This window comes from Lampris incognitus, chromosome 10 (assembly GCF_029633865.1).
Source record: "Lampris incognitus isolate fLamInc1 chromosome 10, fLamInc1.hap2, whole genome shotgun sequence".
Taxonomy (NCBI): Eukaryota; Metazoa; Chordata; class Actinopteri; order Lampriformes; family Lampridae; genus Lampris; species Lampris incognitus.
The window spans coordinates 56,360,123-56,386,333 of NC_079220.1; the positions used below are offsets into that span (position 1 = coordinate 56,360,123).

Below are 26,211 nucleotides of genomic sequence, written 5' to 3' on the forward strand. Positions count from 1 at the left end.
TCCATCCATCCATTTTCCGAACCGCTTCTCCTGCTCTCAGGGTCACGGGGATGCTGGGGCCTATCCCAGCAGCCATTGGGCGGCAGGCGGGGAGACACCCTGGACAGGCCGCCAGGCCATCACAAGGCACACACACACACACACACACACACACACACACACACACACACACTCACACCTAGGGACAATTTAGTATGGCCGACTACCCCGGGGCTCGAACCCAGAACTTTCTTGCTGAGAGGCGATCGTGCTAACTACTGCGCCACCATACCACGTGCTTACAGAATGTAAATTTTAAATTTGAACAGGTCATCACAGTTCAGATATTAAAATATCAAATAATTTTAAAAAAATGATGGCAGAGGAAGAGGTGTATCAGGTCCTAGCTGGCAGTATGCTTACACGCGGCACACAGAGATGATCACCTGTAGAGTGAAAGTGTCTGCGGATGCTGCATGAGTCAACCATTTCTTTCATTTTGGGCTATTTTTTAAAAGGCATATTAACTTCTGGATGGGCAACTAAGATTTAAATCTTTGAGACAAATGACCGGTCGACAATGAATGAATCAGCGTCCAAGTGTCCAATTTCAGCTGGCAGTCATTCAAATGGCTACACCTTGGTGAGTGTTTCCTGTGACGGGGACAGAAGTCCTGCCCGTTAAGATGGCCAACACACACCGGATTAAGGGGGAGCCAGCTTGGAGCTCTTACAGCGGCCTGGTGACAGGGTACAGGCTGAGCGGGAGGTAACGGTTTCAGATTTGCCTCCTGCATTATTGTGACCGCTAATCCTCAGATTGGCATTGCTCGGATTGCCCTGACCCACTGACCCATGCAATGTACGGTCCGGGGAAGAGGACTCCGGGAACGATGGCTTCTCCATGTCCCACTGAGGGTGCAAGCCCACAGCTGGAGTGAAGGGTGCCGAGGCTACGTGCTAACGCCTTGCTCGGGGTTTGGTTACTCCTGTTAACAGACTTCAGTAGGAAACTTAGACGCTCTCTCCGTCTCACTGCCTGAGTTCTATTCATGACCTCGCGGCGCCCTCTCTTCCCTGATAATGTTGTGTCTCTGATTTTGGCCTCATAATCACAATTTCACTGCATCTATTTCCTCTGGTCCCTGTATCAGCTGACTAGAACTAGACTAGGAGGGCTCGAGGCTTGACAGTCTTTTTTTTTCTTTTATATTTTGAAATCATGACGGCACCACAGAGGATTGGGGAAAGCAGCACTAGTCATGGTTCCTGTTGCAACGTGGCTACACACACACACACACACACACACACACACACACACACACACACACACACACACACACACACACACACACACAAAACAACATTTAAGGTAAACAGCACAGTCTCAATGCTCAAACCACCTCTGTATTTAGCTCTGGGTGAGCAGTGCTTTACTTCCAATGCAAATCGTGAAAGGTAGCGCGCTCTGTAAAGAGCATTAGTCCCTGCTGGCTAACTTGACTGGCTCATGTATTTAGGTTGAGTGTGGAAGCGCTCAGGGTCGAGCGGGCCGGGTAATCGCCTCAGTACACTGCCTTACATTATCGACTACGCATGTATGTGGCCAACTGAAATGTAAACAAAATATGAAATGGAAATGTGTCGAACTTACATACACAAAGAACCAGCAACACAAACCAAACCACCACCTGATCATACAAAATGTACATCAAGCCAAGCTATAACAACGATCTGTAACAATATATAACAATATGTAACAATATATAACAACATGTATAGCAATATATAACAATATGTAACAATATATAACAACATGTATAACAATATATAACATGTTTAACAATATATAACCATAAGTAACAATATATAACAAAATGTATAGCAATATATAACAATATGTATAACAATATATCACATGTTTAACAATATATAACAATATATAACAATATGTATCACAATATATAACAATATGTAACAATATATAACAACATGTATAACAATATATAACATGTTTAACAATATATAACCATAAGTAACAATATATAACAAAATGTATAGCAATATATAACAATATGTATAACAATATATCACATGTTTAACAATATATAACAATATATAACAATATGTATCACAATATATAACAATATGTAACAATATATAACAATATGTATAACAATATATCACATGTTTAACAATATATAACAATATGTATAACAAGGTACAGTGGTGTGGAGGAAATAAAAGCATTCACAGTTACTGCAACGACATAAAGGAAAAAAAATAAAGTTGAATGAGTTATAAGGAGCAGCGCTCCACTACTGGCTGCCATCCCAAGTGTGTGCAGTGAGGAGTTGAACATCACATGTGTACAGCCCAGCACACACTGTTATGTAATAGGAGGCCCACATTAAGGGGAGAGGACAGGACGGTGTTGTGGAGCACGTAGTTGCACTGCCACAAACGCAGACCGACAGACATGTTCTCCCACGTATCCCGGGTCATCTCTGCTCCCCTTTCTTATCCCCCCCCCCTAAACGGGACGTTGCGTTTGAGCTGCGCAGGCCTGCAGCGATGCAGCTTCCCCGGGGCTGCACGCTCCGCTGTCCTCTCACCCTGCTGGCCTGCCTGTGTTTCTACCTCCTTGCCTGCAGCTCAGGAATCAAGGGTAAAGCTCTTGAGCTGGGGCTTGCCCGTCATCGGATTTCTCTACATCTGCTCCATTTCCTCCTCCTCGACCCCACCCCCCACCCTGGTCGCCATCCTCTCCCTTTCCTCATTCATCCGGCGCAGTCTTCCCATTATCCCCCGGTATTACTGGGTTAGGAGCTGCAGATGGACAAGTAATTCCTGGCTGATTTTCCCTACAGACCCTATTAGGTGATTTCCTTCTAAAAATGTTGTGGAGGGGCTCCTCTGTGCAATAACAGCGATGGCGGCAACTGCTGTACACTTTGAGCTGGGTGCTTATGCATGCATGCGCGTTGTGACGTAGATCGTTCTGGAAGCTCAGGGAAAAGGGGAAAGGGGTGGGGGAGGGGTGGCTAAGTTCTCAGCCAATCGCAGAGAAGGGAGGGAGTAGGAGAGAGAGTGAGCAAGACGGCGAGAGAGAGAGAGAGAGAGACACGCTGAGGTCCTGGAGGAGGGGGTGAGACAGGAGTGGGGAGGGTGAGCGATGAAAGGATTGGCTGGTGTGTGTGTGTGCATGCATGTGTGTGCGTGCATGTGTGCGTGCATGTGTGTGTGTGCATGCATGTGTGTGCATGCATGTGTGCGTGCATGTGTGTGTGCATGCATGTGTGTGTGTGCGTGCATGCGCGATAGTCTCCGCCCCCTCTGCGCCGTCTGTGAGCCTCGTCTCACTGCCTCAAACCAGCTTGGGCCTAAATCCTCTTACAGTTCTAACACCATCTCCTGTAGTGCGCTATACGGCCTTATTGTCTTTTCCTTTTCTTTTCCAGAGTGAAACGACAAACGACAGCACTTTCATTAGCTTCATTCTCCACCAGGATCACTGCATTCAAAGCGAAAGGTTCCAACAAAGCCAGCGATGATGACGACGACGACGACGATGAGACGTGAGCTTAAGTGTGACTGGATTTGGCCGGGGAGGAATATAGCTGTTGTTGTCGCTGCTGTTAATCACCAGGATTTGTCGCAACTGCTGCTCATGGTGCATCTGTAGCTTTAGCTGAAACATACCGGAGCTGCTGGATGGGTAACGGAGGGAGGGGAGACACTGCACTCACATCATTCCCATCAAACAAAGCCCAACAAGCAGGCATACACAAAATGAATCAAATAAATAAAAACACCCCTAAGCAACTGCCTCCGGCACCCACAAGGTGTAGCATATCAAGTGTCCCGGTGCAGAAGTCCAGGTATACCGGTGTGAAGGATGGAGAGGAAAACGGAGACGAGACGCTCTCTGACAGCGTGTTTGCAAAAACCCAGTCCTGGACTGTGCAAGCGCACCGGAGACTTACGAGTCCATCAGAGGTGCACATCAAACCGCGGCCTTGGGACTGTGTGCACACTTCATGCAGAGAAAGACGTCCCGTTTTCCACTTTAAAGGAGTTCTTAATTTTTCTGAAGGGAAAGACGATAGCACGCTGGCCTCGCCGTTAAAGGCTGTGCCGGCGTGTGTGTGTGTGTGTGTGTGTGTGTGCAGCACTTTTAGAGGCAGGGGTCGTTTCTGGGGAGAGACAGGAGGGTTGAAGGTGGGGGAAAGGAGGCGGAGAGGAGGGGAAGTGCAGGAAAGAACCAGCAGTACCCTCCCTCGCCCTCCCTTTCAGGTGAACGCAGGAAAAATGAGGCCACCAGACTTTGAAGCGGTGAAGGATCCTACTGTGTCAGAGTGCCTGCGAGTTTAACAATCGCGCCGTGCTGACTGTGCTTCCCATTGATTGAAATGGGTCGGCTTCCTCTTGGTTGGAGTGCATACATGGGCACCCTTACAGGCATTTTGTTAGTGAGCGATTATAGGCTTTCCATAGCTGAGCCTTTAATCGGCCCAGCGAAGACCTGAATGGAGGGCTTTCATACTACCAAAAGAACATCTCGCTGCTCTGAAGAAGGCTGCTGCTGCTCAGCGTTAAGTAGGGAGCGGGCCTTTACTCTGGCTGGGTGGCAGATCTCGTCCCTGTATCAGAAAATGGCCACGCTCAGCAGAAAGCTGCATGGAGACGGAGGGCCTGGATCGGCTCCAGAGCGGACTCCGCGAACACGCAGTACTTCCGCTTATACTGCTGACTGGAGGACGCGTTTCGCACATGCGCAGCAGACCGGCGTTACGTATTTCCGGGCACACACATGCAAGAAGAAGAAGAAGAAGAAGAAGAGCGGCTTTGTTTGTTGTATTTCGCACAACTGGAGAAAGAAGAAAACAGCGGAGAGCAAGAAAATGGTGCGAGCGGCCGCCCAGTCACAACAGCACCAGGGAAGAAGGGCAGCTCGGCACGCTGGTGCAGGAAGTGCGTCGTGTAGTGGACGAGGAAAAGCGCCGTCAGTCTGTCCGGATGTCCGTGAACTTGTGCACATCTGGGCATCTTTGTAGCGTTTCAATGACGACTTATAAAGACGAGGGTAACGACGGACCTCTTCACACGGACGGACGCTGCAGTGGAACTGTAAAGGAAATCTCAAAGGGATGTTACGGATGTGACACACCGGTGCTGAATCACAACTCCAGCACCAACACATCTGAATTCTTGAAAACCAAGCATGCATTTTCTGTTTTAAATACGCCTTTTGAGCGTTGTGCAGCAATCAAGCTATAGCAACTTCAGCTTTGTGTGTAGAGCAGTTGTGAAGGTCATAGTGCACGCTATTGCTGTGGCACACATTTATCCAACTGTGCCCAAACAACTCGGCTTCAGGGTATTAAACTGAGCTTAACACCAGAATGACCGGGATGTCCCTCCTACCCAACACCGCCATGGGCGGTCAAACTGACAGCCGGGTTTAAACTCTATATTCTGTCAAGATACATACCCACCTGAATAAATACCCACCCACCTGAATAAATACATACCCGTCTGAATAAATAAATACCCACCTGAATAAATACATACCCACCTGAATAAATACATACCCACCTGAATAAATACATACCCACCTGAATAAATACATACCCACCTGAATAAATACATACCCATCTGAATAAATACATACATACCCACCTGAATAAATACATACCCACCTGAATAAATACATACCCACCTGAATAAATACATACCCATCTGAATAAATACATACATACCCACCTGAATAAATACCCACCCACCTGAATAAATACATACCCACCTGAATAAATACCCACCCACCTGAATAAATACATACCCATCTGAATAAATACATACCCACCTGAATAAATACCCACCCACCTGAATACATACATACCCACCTGAATAAATACCCACCCACCTGAATAAATACATACCCATCTGAATAAATACATACCCACCTGAATAAATACCCACCCACCTGAATACATACATACCCACCTGAATAAATACATACCCACCTGAATAAATACCCACCCACCTGAATAAATACATACCCACCTGAATAAATAAATACCCACCTGAATAAATACATACCCACCTGAATAAATACATACCCACCTGAATAAATACCCACCCACCCACCTGAATAAATACCCACCCACCCACCTGAATAAATACCCACCCACCTGAATAAATACATACCCACCTGAATAAATAAACACCCACCTGAATAAATACATACCCACCTGAATAAATACCCACCCACCTGAATAAATAAATACCCACCTGAATAAATACATACCCACCTGAATAAATAAATACCCATCTGAATAAATACATACCCACCTGAATAAATACCCACCCACTTGAATAAATACATACCCATCTGAATAAATAAATAAATACCCACCTGAATAAATACCCACCCACCTGAATAAATACATACCCACCTGAATAAATAAATACCCATCCGAATAAATACATACCCACCTGAATGAATACATACCCACCTGAATAAATACCCACCCACCTGAATAAATGCATACCCATTTGAATAAATAAATACCCACCTGAATAAATACCCACCCACCAGAATAAATACATACCCACCTGAATAAATACATACCCACCTGAATAAATACCCACCCACCTGAATAAATACATACCCACCTGAATAAATACATACCCACCTGAATAAATACCCACCCACCTGAATAAATACATACCCACCTGAATAAATACATACCCACCTGAATAAATACCCACCCACCTGAATAAATACCCACCCACCTGAATAAATACATACCCACCTGAATAAATACATACCCACCTGAATAAATACCCACCCACCCACCTGAATAAATACCCACCTGAATAAATACCCACCCACCTGAATAAATACATACCCACCTGAATAAATAAATACCCACCTGAATAAATAAATACCCACCCATCTGAATAAATACCCACCCACCTGAATAAATACATACCCACCTGAATAAATAAATAAATACCCACCTGAATAAATACATACCCACCTGAATAAATACCCACCCACCCACCTGAATAAATAAATACCCACCTGAATAAATATCCACCCACCTGAATAAATACCCACCCACCTGAATAAATAAATACCCACCTGAATAAATACATACCCACCTGAATAAATACATACCCACCTGAATAAATACCCACCCACCTGAATAAATACATACCCACCTGAATAAATACATACCCACCTGAATAAATAAATACCCACCTGAATAAATACATACCCACCTGAATAAATACCCACCCACCTGAATAAATACATACCCACCTGAATAAATACATACCCACCTGAATAAATACATACCCACCTGAATAAATAAATACCCACCTGAATAAATACATACCCACCTGAATAAATACCCACCCACCCACCTGAATAAATAAATACCCACCTGAATAAATACCCACCCACCTGAATAAATACCCACCCACCTGAATAAATAAATACCCACCTGAATAAATACATACCCACCTGAATAAATACATACCCACCTGAATAAATACATACCCACCTGAATAAATACCCACCCACCCACCTGAATAAATAAATACCCACCTGAATAAATACCCACCCACCTGAATAAATACATACCCACCTGAATAAATACCCACCCACCTGAATAAATAAATACCCACCTGAATAAATACCCACCCACCTGAATAAATACATACCCACCTGAATAAATAAATACCCACCTGAATAAATACATACCCACCTGAATAAATACATACCCACCTGAATAAATACCCACCCAACTGAATAAATACCCACCCACCTGAATAAATACATACCCACCTAAATAAATACATACCCACCTGAATAAATACATATCCACCTGAATAAATACATACCCACCTGAATAAATACATATCCACCTGAATAAATACATACCCACCTGAATAACTACCCACCCACCTGAATAAATACATACCCACCTGAATAAATAAACACCCAACTGAGATATTAATGCATTGACACTAACTGACACCAAAAGTATTTTAACAACTTTAATACTATTTTTTAATACTATTTTTCAAACAATCTAAAATGGCCGCTGTCCAACACCTGTAAATACTGCAAGGCCTCGGTGGTAGCCATGGTGCGTCTGTAACGGCGGCTGTAACCAGACATGTTGGCCATAATCACACGTCAAGTTTAGACTATTTCTCTGCACTGGAGGACGCCAGTGTGTTTCTAGGACAGAGCAACGAACTTCACCAAGGAAGTGGCGCCACCAACACGCGTCATACATACTGACGTGACGTGCACCATCACGGGCAAATGACGAGATGGTGGTGTTGACGGGTCAGGGTCGTTTTAGGGAGACCTTATCGTAACTTTTTTTGTGTGTGCAATTGATCTAAAACTAATTTTAATGCAAATATATGCAGTTTTAGGAGCCTTCAGGGAGCAGCAGGTCTATCTTTTTTTTTTTCACCACATTATCAAACTTTGACAATCCAAAACGGTCAAAATGACCATGTTGGTCGTTCTAGTGTTAACTGACAAAAAGTTGACGGATCCCTCCTGACCGGTGTTGTCCCCTCATATCACCTCAGCGGGTGGATCAGCTAACATCAGGGAAACGGAAAATAACGACAGATGCTCACCTCTCATTTTTTATGTTTCTCTGTATTTTCTTACTTGTCATAATTGATTAATTATTCTTTTTTATTCATTCAACCTTTATGTACACAGGGTAGACTCACTGGGCATGGATGCTGTTGTTCCATCAACGCTCCGCTTCACATTCACACAATCATGATTCTTAGCTGTCATCATTTTTCATGTTTTCTATCAAAGTTATAGCTGTCAGAGAGCTGGTAGTTATTTTTGTAGTGAATTGTATATTTATATAATGTGTTTCATGTTGTTGTGTCCATAACTATTTTGTGAATTTCTGCCTTTTTGACCAGGTACCCCTTGTAAATGAGATTTTGAATCTCAATATGATTTATTTATTTTTTACCTGTTTAAATAAAGAGGACTATACCAACCATAGGTGAAGAAGAGCTGAAGATCTTATGGTCCCTACCATAAGCACCTCAGAAAGGAGAGAGGAGATTACAGGATTTAATTAGAACTGATTAAATAGGACGCTGTCGTTAAAAGAGCTCTCCATGGCCTCCTCACATCCAACTTAGCCCATGTGAAAGGGAAACTGGATCATACAGGTCAAGGCATTTCCAAATGGCAATTAGATATTGGAATGGTTTTGGACAATCACACACTTGAAAGGTGCTGTAAGTCAATACCAATCACTCTCAACCCCGAGTGGTCGAGCTTGTCATTTCAGAGGAGTTTCAGGCCAAAACTATGGTTTGCTTGCCGTGATGCAGCCATCCAAGATGACAGACTGAGGGAGGGGTGGTTTGCTAACATCCCTGCTGTTCTTCCAAGACAGGTGGAGGTTACAGACAAGACAACTTTTCTGGAGCTCCATAGGAGTAGGGGGGGGGGGGGGGAATCCATTCTTAGATTCATCGCGACTCTCTCTTGAAAGGTTTATGTCTCGATGCAGAAAACTCAATAATCGGAAATTCAAAACTCAACTATTGACCAGGCTGTACGCTCCTTACAGCTGCCGCTGAACCAACTGGGTGGTGAAATGTAACGGACACGTGTGTTGTGTTTACCTTCTAATCTAGGCTCCTGCTTCAGTTTTGGTGAGGACAGCTGAGTGACTGAAAACAAATACAATTCGACTGGCACCCCTTGGCTTAACAGCTAGTGTATGGAAGCATTTTGGCTTCTCTGAGGGAAAAGGGACCTGGACAAGAGCCACACTGTATGCAAGTTGTTCATTCATTCATTCACCTTCCGCCGCTTCTCTGGGGTGGGGTCGCGGTGGCAGCAAGCTAAGTAGGGCACTCCAGACATCCCTCTCCCCAGCAACGCCCTCCAGCTCCTCCTGGGGGATCCCAAGGCGTTCCCAGGCCAGATTGGACATGTAGTCCCTCCAGCGAGTTCTGGGTCTACCCCGCGGTCTCCTCCCAGCTGGCCATGCTTGGAAAACCTCCAAAGGAAGGCGCCCAGGAGGCATCCTAATTAGATGCCCGAACCACCTCAACTGGCTCCTTTCGACGAAAAGGAGCAGCGGCTCTACTCTGAGCTCCCTCTGGATGTCCAAGCTCCTCACCCTATCTCTAAGGCTGAGCCCAGACACCATACGGAGGAAACTCATTTCTGAAATCACAAATGAGTATTCAAGTTGTGTCTAACTAAAATAAAATATACTGGTAACACAATAAACACGACATGATAAGTCATATTTCCCGTTTCCACCCAGGGTTGGAGGAAAAACAGCCGGTTGTATTTGCTGCCAACCACAGAACAACTGAACAAGTGATATCAAAGCTTCCACCCAACTCAGAAAAGGCGAAGCGAATCACAAACTCTATCGCAACCTTTATTGTCAAGGATTTGTGCCCCTACTCAGTCACTGAGAGCCAGGGTTTTCACGCTATGCTGCACACTTTGGAGCCGAGATACAACATCCCATCTTGACGTTTTTTTACCGACAGCGATACCCACACTCTACAATGAAACCAAAACTTAAGTGACGGAATCATCGAGGAAAGTGGGTCGGGAAGCAATAACACGCAAAGCGTGGACATCCACTGCCACAGAATCTTACGCCGCACACACTTTATCACCGATGACTGGCAGCTTGTGTCTAATGTTCTTCATGCAAGAGCAAAGAATGAGAGCAACGGGGCTGCAAATGTGGCTGAGCTGTTCCAGAATGTAGCAGAAGAATGGCCGTTCCCTACCAAAGGTTGAGTTTTAGTGACTGATAGCACCCCCAACATGGTCGTTGCTGTGTAACTGGGTAAATTCCTACATGTTAGATGTTCTGCGCACACGCTAAATCTAGCCCGAGTGCTCAAGTTGCTCACTGTATCAAGGCTACTGGGGAGGGTGAGACGTATTACCGCACTTTTCCACCGCAGCACCACTGCAAAGCACCAGCTTGAGGAGAAGCAGAAGCTACTTGGCCTGCCGTGTCACAAGCTGAAAACAGACATCAGCTGCAGGTGGAACAGTCCTTATGAGATGGTTGACAGGTTTCGGAGCAACAACCTGCAATCTGCCCCACCTTGACTCTCTCCTCAAGCGAGGAGGAGAGGTTGACCTCTGAACTCTGTGAAGCAGATGTCTCAAATGCAGAGGATGTCATTAAGGCCCTAAAGCCAATGAAAGATGCCATTACTCTCAGGTCAGAGAAGAGCACCCCCACAGTGTATCTGATTGCTCTATGGCTAGGGGCCCTCAGCAAGAGATCCACCAGTGAGCAGGAGATAAACACTCCTCGCACAGCCTCTGCTCTTGACCCACGTTTTATGGAAGCGCCTTCCCCTTCTGAGGAGGAGAGAGTTAAGACGTATGGCAGAGAGGTTGTCGAGGCCGCATCACTCGAGGTAATTCTGCCATTTTATTTTATGTGAAAATTTATGTAAAACGTGTAAAATGTCACTCTGGGCTCAAGACATTTATGTAACTCATCCAACTGACAAATATTCCATAAATAATTCAAGGATTTTGATACCAAATAAAAAAAGTAAATGTGTCTCTGTTCCCAAAATATGGGCTTCGTCTTCTCTGCTAGTGAATCTGCCGGTGCAGACCTTCACTGATGCTAGAGTTCAGCAGCCTATGTCAAACTATGCCAGAGCAGAGGAGGAAGTGACCTGTAGTGCTTCACCACAACCTCTGTGAGGACCAGCTGGGAGGGTCCTCACAGATGGTGGAGAAAGAATGAGGTGATGTTTCCTCTGATTTCCAAGTTGGCCATGAGATGCTTGCGTATTCCAGGCATCAGTGTCTCTGCAGACAGAGTCTAGTCTACTGCAAGGGACCTAGTTACTGCACAGCAGAGCATGTACACCAGCTCCTGTTCTTACATAAGAACTACACATTCCAGCATTCACCAGCTAAGCATATTTGCTATGTCGCACTTTCATGCATTGTCATGATTTCATTGTGGCCTATCATTTGTATTTTCTCCATTATTTACTGTTCATATTCCACAGAAAGAATTGTTTTTGTATGAAAGTCGTTTTTGATTTTGATATCCAGCCACATTTTTTTTCTTTTTTGTCTGAGGGACTCTAAGCTCATTGCCCACAGTAGAGGGATTTTGGTTGAAGAGAAGTCTTTATTATTTATTTGTTAATAAGGGCAGCTTTTTATGTTATCATCAAGTGGTTCAGAACATGCTGAAGTCTGTGTTCATTCACTATAAGGACGCTGCTACAGGCACACTTTTGTTTCTTTTCGTGTTGGTTCTTTGCAATGCTGGAAAATATGTTGGCAAACATGACCTTCCCCCGCTCTTCCATTTATTACTGTATTGCATCAATAAATGATAATGGAAGTAAACTCGTCTGTTTATTTTAATTATGGATCATTGGAAATACGCTGTGTTTTAAAAGTAGCAAGGAGTCACACAGTGAGAAAAAATAAATCGTGTATAGAAATCAAAAAGTTTGAGGCATCAAGATACATCGATATACCGTTTTATAGTCACACCATAGCCCTCTGAATCAGAACTGGATCGTGAGGTGCCTAGAGATTCCCAGCCTTACAGCTCCACTCCCTTGGCTCAGCCTTTTGTACCAACAGCTGCAGGCGCTCCAGATCCCATTGTTCCAGATTTTACTGTGTTGTGATTTAGAGGAAATGATGTGTGCCATGGAAAAGGGGAGTGAAGCCTCCTGTCTAGCTGACTTGGCCAACTCATGCAAGGACTGCATTTCACTGAAACATTATTGAAACTGCGACATGGGCAACTACAACCATCAAGAGGCTGCTTTTTGAGATGCCTCATTCACACCTAAAGCCTCAAGGCAACCGAAATGAAGGATAAGCCAGTGGAAAGCTGTGCCTTGCCAGGCAACTTTGGCACGGGTTGAAATATGTTCCACCCATACCACAATCTCTGCCTGGAGCAAAAAAGTGACAGCCAATCATTTTTGTTTGGCCTCACAAGCCACACCCCTGTAGAAGAGAAGCAAAGCCGACATGAAGGACAAACTGATTTTTGCTGTCAGCAGTTGTATGATATCGGTATCTATTGTACAGAGACCAAAATAAGAAAAAGTAGCATGGTGAAAGGTCAATCCCTGATAAGTTTTAATTTGCTTTGAAAACACCAAGTTGTTCTCACTAATAGTGTATAATTCTGCCCTCAAACAAGCTTTTTGGTATGAAAGTGTGCCGCTACTCGAGCCACTTGGTATTCTACTTGGTTTGTAGCATGACTATAGCGACATGTAGCATGACTATAGCGACATGTAGCATGACTATAGCAACATGTAGCTTTTGTTGTGAATACAGCAGAAGAGGGAGAAGCATCATTAACAACTGGCTATTAGGGGTCAACAGATACGGTTTTTTAAGGGCCGATACTGGTACTGATTACTAGTAATCAAGGAGACCTATAACAGATATACATTTGCAGTAAACATGCAAATGCTGGTGTCAAAATTGAGAATGCAAACTCCAACACAAAACTTCATTGATATGCCTTTAAGCACATGTTTAATTAAGAGAACTTTCCATTATCGTAAAACAAAAAGTGCAGGGAGCTCCCAGCAGTAAGAAGTAATGTTGTGGCCTATCTTTTTTTTTTCTTTTTTTTTTTTGCTATTAGCTGGCTAAATTATGGATCGACAAATGAACTTGTTTTCGTTCCCTATCGCATTCAAGATAGCCCTATGAAGCTCAACATTAGCTTACGTTATTGTGACCACCAGCTACTTATCTAACTAAAATGGAAGGAGTCTCTGTCTCAATGTATGTCGTAGGATCGCCACCTTCTATGTGGAGAAATAAGGGACGCCCCCCCCAAGCTCCCTGCCCCCCGTCGCAAGTCCTACATCCTCCCCCTGATGACGTAACAATTTTTTTGGGGAATCCAATTGGCTGATACACACTGTTTGAAGTGCTTTATTACAACACAAAATAACAAAAGCACTTAGAATTTACAAGTGTAACAAAAATATTCGTGTTATACTTTGGATTTGTAAAACTGATCTGTTTGACACAAACAAGACTGAAACATCACAATCACAACATGGTGTCCATCCCAAACAAATGGAATCAGTACCTGCAAGCAATTGAAGGTGCTATTTTTACTGTACATGGCAACCAATGAGTGGCAACGATGACAGCATGACGCGGACATGCAATGTCCCACAGAGCTTGTCGGTCTGTAGCCCACAACTGAAAGTACACCTCTCCACTTCTGCTTATGTTATTCTCGGCACTCTGAAGACCTGGTGTTTAAACATGAAACGAAATGTACGAAAACACGGGACAAACCGCGTCCTTTGTTGATTCAAAACAGGACGCAGCATTTTATTTCCCAACGCAGGACGATCCCGTATTATAAAGGATGGGATTTTCTCGACAACCGTTCATCCGACCGGCTTCACACTTGGCTGGCGAGTGCATTGCTGAGGACCCAATAGTCATCTTGTTATGCTGGTCATTGGCCCTGCTAGACACAGACACCGATTTGATCAAGTAACGATAACGATCGATGACTCTGTGGTTTCACAAAGTGTGGCAGCCAAAAATCTCGGTGTTACGTTCGATCCCAGCCTTTCCTTTGATAAGCACATTAAAGAAATCACCAACACTGCCTTTTTTCACTTGTGTAACATAGCTAAAATTCGGTCTTTTCTCTCCCTGGCTGACGCAGAGACTCTAATACATGCATTTGTTTCATCCAGACTTGATTACTGTAATGTTCTGTTCTCAGGTCTGCCACATGCTAGTACTAAAGGTCTTCAGATGGTTCAGAATGCTGCTGCTAGAATCCTAACTAAAACTAGGACATTTGACCATATTACACCAATCCTTGCCTCCCTTCATTGGCTTCCTATCCATGTTAGATCAGAATACAAGGTGCTTCTGCTGACTTATAAAATCCTAAATGGGCTTGCCCATCATACCTGTCTGATCTCCTTAAACCTTACATGCCACCTCGAGCTCTTCAAAATACAGGGCTCCTGTGTGTACCCAACGTTAAAAAGAAGTCAGCTGGTGGCAGCAGGGCCTTTTCCTATCGGGCTCCATTGTTGTGGAATAACCTGCCTGCTGCCATCAGACCATCAGAGTCTGTTGAGTCCTTTAAATCCAAACTTAAAACTCATCTTTTTGCCTTAACCTACAATTAGTTGCCTTTAAGTTGAGTGCTTCACAACCTGTACTGGATGGCGGGTTGGTTTTCTGTCTCAATGAATTTACCAACCGCTGTTCTGCCGACGAGATTATCGAGTATAGATTACAGAGTATAGATTATGACTAGTTGATGACTTAATTGATTATGGCTAATGACTATTGCAAACCGTTCTCTTCTCTAACATGTCTTTTCTCTCTCTCTGAATGATGTCTCCACCTTTCTCTTTTTCTGTGTGTGAATGGTGTCATGTGAGTCTGTCTTGCGTGCTTGTGGAGTCGGTTCTCCTCCCACATCTCCGTGGTGATGGTGGTCACCATTTGGATGCTGCCTGCCCTTCCTCTCCTCACGTTTTTATTTATTTATTTTTTTTTATTACATGATGATGCTGGTCGCGTGGCTTGGGTCCTGGACTGCTCCGTTGGCATGTGGACACTGCTTGGCATCCTGTGCATCATGTTCTTCATACATTTTATGTCCATTATAATTCTGTTATCCTCTTTCAATGCGGTATTGTGTAAATTGCGTGAACACAACATCCATTGCACGCTGTCCGTCTTGGGAGAGAGATCCCTCCTCTGTTGCTCTCCCTGAGGTTTCTGCCTATTTTTCCTCCCTGTTAAAGGTTTTTTTTTTTAGGGAGTTGTTCCTTATCCGATGAGAGGGTCTCAGGACAGGATGTTGTGTTGCTGTTAAGCCCCCTGAGGCAAATTTGTGATATTGGGCTACACAAATAAAATTGATTTGATTTGATTTGATATAGTTAACTGTATATCACTGCAACAAAGTCCATTATTCGGTCATTTCCAGTGGTGTAACTGGGAAACTGGGCATGCTCGTTATCATAGAAATAGATCTTAAGATTGGGGTGTTTTTGCAACTTCAGAGTAGAGGATTGTGATTTTTATTGCAACTTCCGCAATATCTGCAGCCTTACCTTCGAAACACAGCTCCACTCTGCAAATGCCTGCTGGTATGCTATTACTCGTGATGCGCAACCAATCAGGCAGTGTTGTGGGAGGAACATTGTGCAAGACCACAGAGTCCTTTTCCACCGACACAGTGCCGGTGCCTAATCTAGAACCAGTTCCACGCATTTCCACCCAAAAAAGACTGGTGCCAGTGCCAAAAAGCTGGCACCGGCAAGGCTCCCCAAAATTACCGGTCCAAAAGTTGGAACCACTGACGTCGCTGGCTATGGGAAACATGAGCGAAAGCAGAAGCAGCAGCGAGAGGCTTCTCGAGAGCAGTGAAACAACACTAAACTTATAAAAAGCAAGCAATGCAGATGTATTCGTTCCAACACCGTTTTTTTTTCCATGGAAATTACCCCAACTTCCACTACGTAACGTTCGGTTCCCAAACCTTTTGAAATACGGGCCGGTTCTCAAAAGTCACCAAGGCAGAACTGGCTCTGCACTGGCACCGGCCCGCTGGAAAAGAAGGATAACTGCTGACTACAGACAGAAAGAGGCAGCTGCATCACAGTCAAAGTAGCACGTTTTTAAATTTTAATGTATTATATCGGCAATTGTATTTTTTTTCTTTTTTCTAAATGTTTCCAATAATCGTATAAATGTTGAATATCGGATCCGATAATTGGTCGACCTCTCCTTGCTAGCCAAAGTATCCTTGTACTACCGCTGAATCACTGGCTGGCAAATCCCAACTGTAAGCCCGTATGTGAGGAACTCCATCACTGAACGCAACTCAGACTGAGCAAATCCTCCTAACAAGTAACGTTTTCTTCCTAAGCGTGCTTCTAAACAATTAAGGACTGACACAGGTTTTATAGAAAAAGGTTGTGTTGACATGTGTTTGAGTTCCCATCTTGGTTTCAGGATTTGGCTGAACAAACAAACAAACAAACAAAGAATCCATCCATCCATTTTCTGAACCGCTTATCCTGCTCTCAGGGTGGCGGGGATGCCGGAGCCCATCCCAGCAGTCATTGGGCTGCAGGCGGGGAGACACCCTGGACAGGCCGCCAGGCCATCACACAGGCCCCATGCCCCCCCCACCCCACCCCACCCCACCCCACCCCACCCCACCACACACACACACACACACACACGGACAATTTAGTATGGCTGAGTCACCTGACCTACATGTCTTCGGACTGTGGGAGGAAACCCACGCAGACACGGGGAGAACATGCAAACTCCACACAGAGGACGACCCGGGATGACCCCCAAGGTTGGACTAACCCGGGGCTCGAACCCAGGACCTTCTTGCTGTGAGGCGACCGCGCTAACCACAGCACCCCTGTGCCGCCCCAAACAAAGAATTGCAACAGGATAACATTTTCGGCCACAAGTACCCCCCCCCACACACACACACACACACACACAGTGTTGCAATATGGCCAACTGCAAGTTTAACTTAAATGTTTCCGAACCTAACATTCGTCTTTCCCAGTACGACACTCCGTGACTTCCCCTCATCAGCCCACTAAACCACAGCTCACTCAACACAACCTCACCTTAACATCCACGCAGACCAGACCATTTCTTCCCCCTTTAATAACAGAGACGTATTAATGTGTTCAGGATGGTGGCATGTATGCACAGTTTGAATTACTGTGTGTTCCCACTCTACTGACTCGCGCTAACCTCAAGTGTGTGTATTTAAGGGGAAGGAAAACATTTCTATCATTTCCACTGGTGGGCAGAACCGGCTAATGACAGACTAGCCCCCTGATTCTCTCACCTGTTTGGAGTTTTCAGTCGGTCTCCGGGTCAAATGAAAGACCTCCATTCAAAATAATCACCGGTGCCATAGCCTGGACAGAAAGGCACTTCTGTCCAGGTCTCCTTCACAATCACGCTATGATCATTCAAATGACAAAAGTGCCTCTACATCTGCCAGAGTTTGAGATGTGGAATGAATATGGATATGAACATGGGCTCGTTTGTATGATTTATAAATCTCCACAAGAATGGAATCCAGCTGACGCTTCCCTCCGCCTACAAAAATGTGGTTTCTTCATCCCCATTACATCCCCTCAGTAAGCGCTCCTCGGCCTGAGCTATGTAGAAGAGGTGGTGACCATGACAGGAGGTGTGTTGACGTACGTTTCCTCCCAACAAACTGACAATTTATGACACGTTGACACAAAGCACCGCACATAATGAAACCAATGTGAAACTACAAATTAATCTGTCAGGAAATTAGAGAGGCGGCACCACTTTACAGTAACAGAGTTATCCTTTATAGCAGCGGTTTGAGCCCAAGGCACACCGAAGGGCAAGTCCAAATCTCATGGCGCTAGGGATGGGACCATATAGGATCTTATTGCGGATCATGATAAAAATCACTTGTGGAAATTTGCTCGTGGTAAATTTCCATGATCGGGATAATCGTAAACGAGGATATCATGAATATCCTCAAATGAGTGACTTGAAAAAGCTGTCTAGCTCTCTCTCTCTCTCTCTCTGCACTGCATGCTGGGAGTTATGTGCTGCAAACCATTAACTCACATCTACCGCTGACAGATCGGGGTGGTTGCAGAGTTTGGACTGTGAAACTTGGGAGATTTTTTTCCTCCTTTTTTCCCATCCCTCTGTTCTGCACGATCAGCTAAGTGTTTCTCATGTTTGTTGGCTGATAGGCGACTGTCCCAGTCCCGCCATTCTTTGCTGGTTGTTTTGCGAAGGAACGGCATCCCCCGAGACGCTACCTCCGTCCATCTGTCATGGGATACGGATAGACCCGCCAGAGTGTGGCAGTGGAGGGGGTTTTGTTGGCTGCAGGACAGCAAGTTCTCTCTTCTGTCCTTGTTTGTTTTTCACTAAAAAGCATGTTCACAAGAAGGTTAAAAGCTAGTGTATGGCTGGACTGCAACTACATTTAGAAAGCAGCTGATTTTGCGTGACTATATTTAAAAGTGGCTGGTTCGGGAATCGCTGGTTCGAATCCCCGTGTTACCTCCGGCTTGGTCGGGCATCCCTACAGACACAACTGGCTGTGTCTGCGGGCGGGAAGCTGGATGCGGGTATGTGTCCTGGTCACTGCACTAGCGCCTCCTCTGGTCGGTCGGGGCGCCTGTTTGGGGGGGGGCAGGGGCGGGGAACTGGGGGGAATAGCGTGATCCTCCCACGCGCTACGTCCCCCTGGTGAAACTCCTCACTGTCAGGTGAAAAGAAGCGGCTGGCGACTCCACATGTATGGGGGGAGGCATGTGGCAGTCTGCTGCCCTCCCCGGGTCGGCAGAGGGGGTGGAGCAGCGACCGGGACGGCTCAGAAGAGTGGGGTAATTGGCCGGGTACAATTGGGGGGAAAAAGGCTAAATAAATAAATACGTAAAAATAAAAACTGGCTGTTTTGACGTCGGTTCCATGAACAGCGGCTGCACTGGACAGCAGTTTTCAATCCCCGATTATTATTTTCATATGAAATAATGACCTGGCTACAATCACTGCTGCCATGGTGACTGTAAGGCCTGGGCGGGACACCCCTAATAAATGCGCTTCAGTTACCACGAACTCCCTGAAGACGCTAACAATTTGCCCTCTACCTGCGCGCGGCTGTCAGCGCTGGTGTTTGTGCATGTTTACCAGTCGTGTTGTTGGTCGGCGCTAGCTGGGACCGGCGTTGGTCACCTGATCCAGTGGGCCAGTCATGTCAAACTGATCACTCAGACAGTCAGTCCCTCTAACTATGATCAATGAGTCCCTCAGTCGGGGACAGTCACATTTGTAGGGCTGGCCCCGCCAAAAACATGTGCGTCCGATCTGTGACGCCACACAAACATGTGTTTCTTAACAAAATGTAAGGCGGAGGGATTCCTCTGTGGTTTGGTGCCATTTTAAGAGCTTTAAGCACATTTTGATGATTGCCGGGATAATATTGTGAATCTCAATTATTCTGGCCAGGATAATCGTGACGTGACATTTGCATATCGTGCCGCCCCTAGAAGGCACACCTGTATTCATAGCTGTGCAAAAACGCTGCGCACACGTGTTACCACTCTTATCCCTTAGAAGGATGTTTATCTTTATTTACTAATCCAGATAACATCTGACAAACTATGTTACTCGTGAGATATTTATTAAAGGTAGAATGAGCAGGATTTTCCTAAAAATTACTGTATAGACTCGTACAAAACTAACCCCTCTCCATCATCTCTCATGACCCACCAGACGTGAGCGGCGGTGTCTGTGTCTGCAGAGACCCTGTCCTCTGTCTGTACTTTCTTATTTTTCGGTGTATGGGATGTTTCTGGCCATTAAACTTTGGGCAGCAGGACTACATAGTGACCAGGTCCCAGATCGAGATCGTAAGCACACATCCAAGAGGAAGCTACGACAATGGCGGACTCAGCATCGAAAAGACGCAAATACAGGGCGGCGAAACGCCAAGTGGACAAAGCTGGTCCCAAAACGAGAGTGAATCTGGGGTTGGCTTTCGCCCACCGGCGAGCACTGGAGGAGAGGGCGGGAACGAAGAGCAATGCAGAGCTGGCCTGCACACTGGGATGTGCTCTGGCAACTGAGACCCGGGGGCGTGCGCTTCTGGTGACGGTGAGCCGAGGCAGAGGAGGCAACTTTGAATGTTGTGTTTACGAACCACAAACGACAAATCCTACTCCACCGTTAACAACACATTTCAGGAATTCATTTGAAACTACATTTAAAATGACATTAAGGGAGCAACACAACCATTTAAACCAGGCAGGTCATGGAATTAAATATGAGAGAGAACGAGCGAGACGGGGGGGAGAGAGAGAGAGAGAGCGAGAGGGAGAGAGAGAGAGCGAGGGGGAGAGACAGACAGACAGCCAGACAGACAGACAGACAGACAGACAGACAGACAGACAGACAGCCAGACAGACAGACAGACAGACAGCCAGACAGACAGACAGACAGACAGCCAGACAGACAGACAGACAGACAGACAGACAGACAGACAGACATCTGGCCTGACAGGGCAGCATCCCTGGCCGAGCAAGACGTAATCTCTCTGTACACACCAAGCGAAGAAGAAAGCGAGCTGCACTGAGAATGAAAACTAATTTGCACATAAACAGTAAATACATACCAACAGAGAGAAAACCTTCAGTCTAAAATTGTAAAGAAAATAGAGATTGTCAGAGTGTGACACATCGAAGGCCCTGACTGACCCGTTATCTTTCCCCCAACCGCACTCCGGGAAGACCTGCTCCTTCTCTGCCTCTGATGGGCTAACGGAGGCAGTGAGTGACAGCCAATCAGAGGCAGAGTTTTGGAGTGCGGGCGGGGGGGGGGGGGAATATGGCGTCAATCAGGGCCTTTGATATGTTACACCAATCATTTCCAAAATCCAGCAAGTGTACGAACAGCGAAAACTGGGGACCCCGTAAACTTTGATGGAACGTTTTTAAAATATTTTTTTTAGGGTACAGAATTTTCCTCTGTATTGAAATGAGTGTGTACAAAGATATAGCAAATTAACTACTACTTCTACTGCTACTGCTACTACTACTACTACTACTACTACTACTTTCTGCTGCTCCCGTAAGGGGGCGCCACAGCGGATCATCCGTTTCCATCTCTTCCTGTCCTCTGTATCTTCCTCTTCTCTTCCCTGGCAGCTCCAAACTAAAAATTCATTCATAACTTTTCTGTATAGCTGTATACGGCAATAATAACATGTGGTTGTCGCAAAATCCCACGGCACACCTGGACCTGCCTCAGCGTTTTGGAACCAATTCTTCATGGTGTCGTGACACAGACACCCCCCCCCCCCCAACTCCTGTTTTTGTAAGAGGGATAAAGCTGCACAGTATGACCAAAGTATGACAACAGCTCAATAACCCTGAGACATGAAGCCTACATGACTGTCTGTGTGATGTGGCACACCCTGACCGTGACTGTTGATGGGGACACATGCCTTTATGTTCTCTCTGATTCTTTCCGCAACTCCCGCTTCAAGCTATCCACCCATCTTTCCATTCACCTATCCATCCGTGTGGTCACTGATCATGGTCCTTCTTCAGCCGACTCCACAGGTTGAGACTGAGGAGGGTCATTGAGGGGAGCAAAGATCCGTGTTTCCCATTAATTACCTAGACTGCGGCGGCCCGCCAGTTTCATAATGGACCGGAAATACTTTCACACTTCTCATGAGGACATAAAAGCTCTCTAACGTTGTGCTTTGTGCCGTTGCTTCAGCAAAACATCTCTCACGCTCAGTCAGTCTTTGATGGCTCAAATGTCCGCTCAAGTGGGTTTTGTTTGGACTATCTGTGAACTGCATTAAACTCCGTCCCGTTTACCATGCTTTGTGGGTGGGACTTTTCTGTGCCGTGTCATCACCAATCATATCTACACAACCAAAGTTCACCATTACATCGTTTACTAGAGCACCCATCTGTTTACTAGAGCACAAGTTCTTCATAGATCTAGCCTCTTAACTTGGCTCTGAAAGTGCCACCGGATCGATACATTCAACTTTAAAATGTACAGCATTTTCTCCAGGGGGAGCATGCCCACAGACCCACCTTGAGGGTCCAAGGTCCACCCACCACAGTCTCACAAAATCCTGTGAGACACACCGCTAAGATGTGTATGTGTAACAGTTTGCCAGGCACACGAAGAGGTGATCAGCCAGGCTGGGATGCTGCTGTATGAGCCGTTCTAAATGCAGTGCTGGGTGACACGGCCGAAGACGATATGACGGAAACAGTCATGAGACCATAATGCTTCTATTACAAAGTCACTCTGCCACATTTACAGGGCTAATTTTTTCTTGACTAAAAGCTGAATGCTCTTTCAAGACTTTCTGATTGTCAGATTATGCCACTACTCCCGAATCTGTCTGTGATTACTAGAAAAAATGCAGAACAATGTAAATTCTTAAAGTCAGCAAGCAGGAAGTAAATCCTCATTCAGGGTCAAACATAAGAACAGGATGATCAACTTTTTTCCATGTGCACAAAACACACCAATGAAACAACCGATGAAAAACTGACTTTTCCAAAGTTCACTTCAAATTCACATAATATTTGGATGTAATAATGTTCCATCCTATACTGAAAACCCTCTTCAAGGCTGAGGTGGTGGCAGAGATGCACAGGTAGTGCTTTGCCATTACGTTTATCCAAACAGGACAGGGACAGACTACAACGGACCGTTAGGTCTGCAGAGAAAACCATTGGTGCCAACCGGCCCACCATTCAGGACTCATACACCTCCAGACTCAGGAAACAGGCAGGCAACATCACTACAGACCCATCACACCCTGGTCACAACCCGTTCCAACTCCTCCTCTCTGGTAGGTGTTAGGGCTGTGTATTGGCGAAGAATCTGGCGATACGATACGTATCATGATACAGGGGTTACGATTCAATTTTTCGTGATATATTGTGATACTGTAAGAAAGGTGATATATTGTGATACTGTAAGAAAGGTGATATGTTGTGATACTGTAAGAAAGGTGCTATATTGTGATACTGTAAGAAAGGTGATATGTTGTGATACTGTAAGAAAGGTGCTATATTGTGATACTGTAAGAAAGGTGATATATTGTGATACTGTAAGAAAGGTGCTATATTGTGATACTGTAAGAAAGGTGATATGTTGTGATACTGTAAGAAAGGTGCTATATTGTGATACTGTAAGAAAGGTGATATGTTGTGATACTGTAAGAAAGGTGCTATATTGTGATACTGTAAGAAAGGTGATATATTGTGATACTGTAAGAAAGGTGCTATATTGTGATACTGTAAGAAAGGTGATATATTGTGATACTGTAAGAAAGGTGCTATATTGTGATACTGTAAGAAAGGTGATATATTGTGATACTGTAAGAAAGGTGATATATTGTGATACTGTAAGAAAGGTGATATATTGTGATACTGTAAGAAAGGTGATATATTGTGATACTGTAAGAAAGGTGATATGTTGTGATACTGTAAGAAAGGTGATATATTGTGATACTGTAAGAAAGGTGATATATTGTGATACTGTAAGAAAGGTGATATATTGTGATACTGTAAGAAAGGTGATATATTGTGATACTGTAAGAAAGGTGCTATATTGTGATACTGTAAGAAAGGTGCTATATTGTGATACTGTAAGAAAGGTGATACATTGTGATACTGTAAGAAAGGTGATATATTGTGATACTGTAAGAAAGGTGATATGTTGTGATACTGTAAGAAAGGTGATATATTGTGATACTGTAAGAAAGGTGATATATTGTGATACTGTAAGAAAGGTGATATATTGTGATACTGTAAGAGAGGTGATATATTGTGATACTGTAAGAAAGGTGATATATTGTGATACTGTAAGAGAGGTGATATATTGTGATACTGTAAGAAAGGTGATATATTGTGATACTGTAAGAAAGGTGATATATTGTGATATTGTAAGAATGGTGATATATTGTGATACTGTAAGAAAGGTGATATATTGTGATACTGTAAGAAAGGTGATATGTTGTGATATTGTAAGAAAGGTGATATATTGTGATACTGTAAGAAAGGTGATATATTGTGATATTGTAAGAAAGGTGATATATTGTGATACTGTAAGAAAGGTGATATATTGTGATACTGTAATGGTGATATATTGCGGTTTCATAGGCCTGTGTTCTTTTTGCTTATGCTACTTCCTGTCTCAGTTTACATTGTTGCGTTGGAGTGGAAGAGTCAAAAGGCTGAAGATAGATCACAACACTTATCTAGCAGTCGTGGGGTTACACACAACACAAAAAGTTTGTCACGAACCTTTACATGTAAACAATTGAAAATCGATATAGCGCTTTTGAGAATCGATACAGTATCACAAAATAATATCGCGATACTGGGGTGTATCGATATTTTCTTACACCCCTAGTAGACACAACAGAGCACTGTACCCCAAAACAACTAGATATAAAAAGTTTCTTTCTGCAGGCTGTCATTCAAATGAATGCTGAACACTGTCAAATAAATCCAACCATGTTGTATATACTGTACTGTATATGTTGTATATACTGTACTGTACATTGTAGGTATACTGGTACACTCTGTCATGTCCAGCTACCTCAGGCATGCATGTAAGTAACCTGTTCAGCATCTCTGATATATTCTCTGCACCACTGCACTTTATCATATCTTATTTCACCTGTATAAGTCAGTGCTTGTGTATATATGTGAAGATTGTTGTGTTGTAGTGTTATTATTCTATGTTAAGTACACTGAGAGAGTCACAAACCCAGAGTCACATTCCATGTACATGGCCAATAAACATGATTCTGATTCTGAAAATGGCCCCAAACTCCTACCCTTCTTATTATTTATTGCCTTCATGGAGTGTGCAGGCCAGGTTTCAGCCTGGGTTTATTCATTGTCTCAGTCAGGGTTTACAGAATATATCTTAATGATTATTGATAGTCAAAAAAAAAAAAAAACCTCCCCAGTTTGGCTTTTATTGGACTTTGTGCAAAAACAAAGTCCAAAGACATGTTGGTCAGGTGAATCGGCCGTACTAAATTGTCCCTAGGTGTGAATATGTGTGTGTGTGTGTGTGTGTGTGTGCCCTGTGACGGACTGGCAGCCTATCCAGGGTGTCTCCCCATCTGCCGCCCAATGACTGCTAGGATAGGCTCCAGCATCCCCGCAACCCTGAGCAGGATAAGCGGTTCAGATAATGGATGGATGGATGGATGGATGGATGGATGGACTTGGTGCCTACTGATTCGCACAGGATCCATAACATGGTGGGTTATTTGAGTAGACTGCATCACTGAGTTGCTCTTATTTCAAGCAAGTGAATTGTATGGCAGGACAGGTACCTTTCTGCAGAGATCAGTGCCGGATTTAGATGAAGGGAGGCCCTAGGGTATGCCCCTTGTGAGGCCCCTCCCAATTCCCCACCCTCTTGAATAGAGGAAGATGAAAACTAACAAGTTAAATGATGGCAAGATGACAATAACTGGTTGTAAAAAGTGATGGACCAGCCAGTGTCTGTCGTTACTTTCAGTGACTAAACAGATTCAGGGCTTGAGCCAGATC

The 26,211-nt window shown here is 44.5% G+C and overlaps 1 protein-coding gene across 1 annotated transcript in view; it reads right to left on the minus strand.

The window, feature by feature from the left end:
• LOC130119280 (trinucleotide repeat-containing gene 6C protein-like) overlaps window positions 1–26,211 on the minus strand; it is a 79,579-nt gene that overhangs the window by 31,745 nt on the left and 21,623 nt on the right. The gene's annotated exons all lie outside the window — the stretch shown is intronic.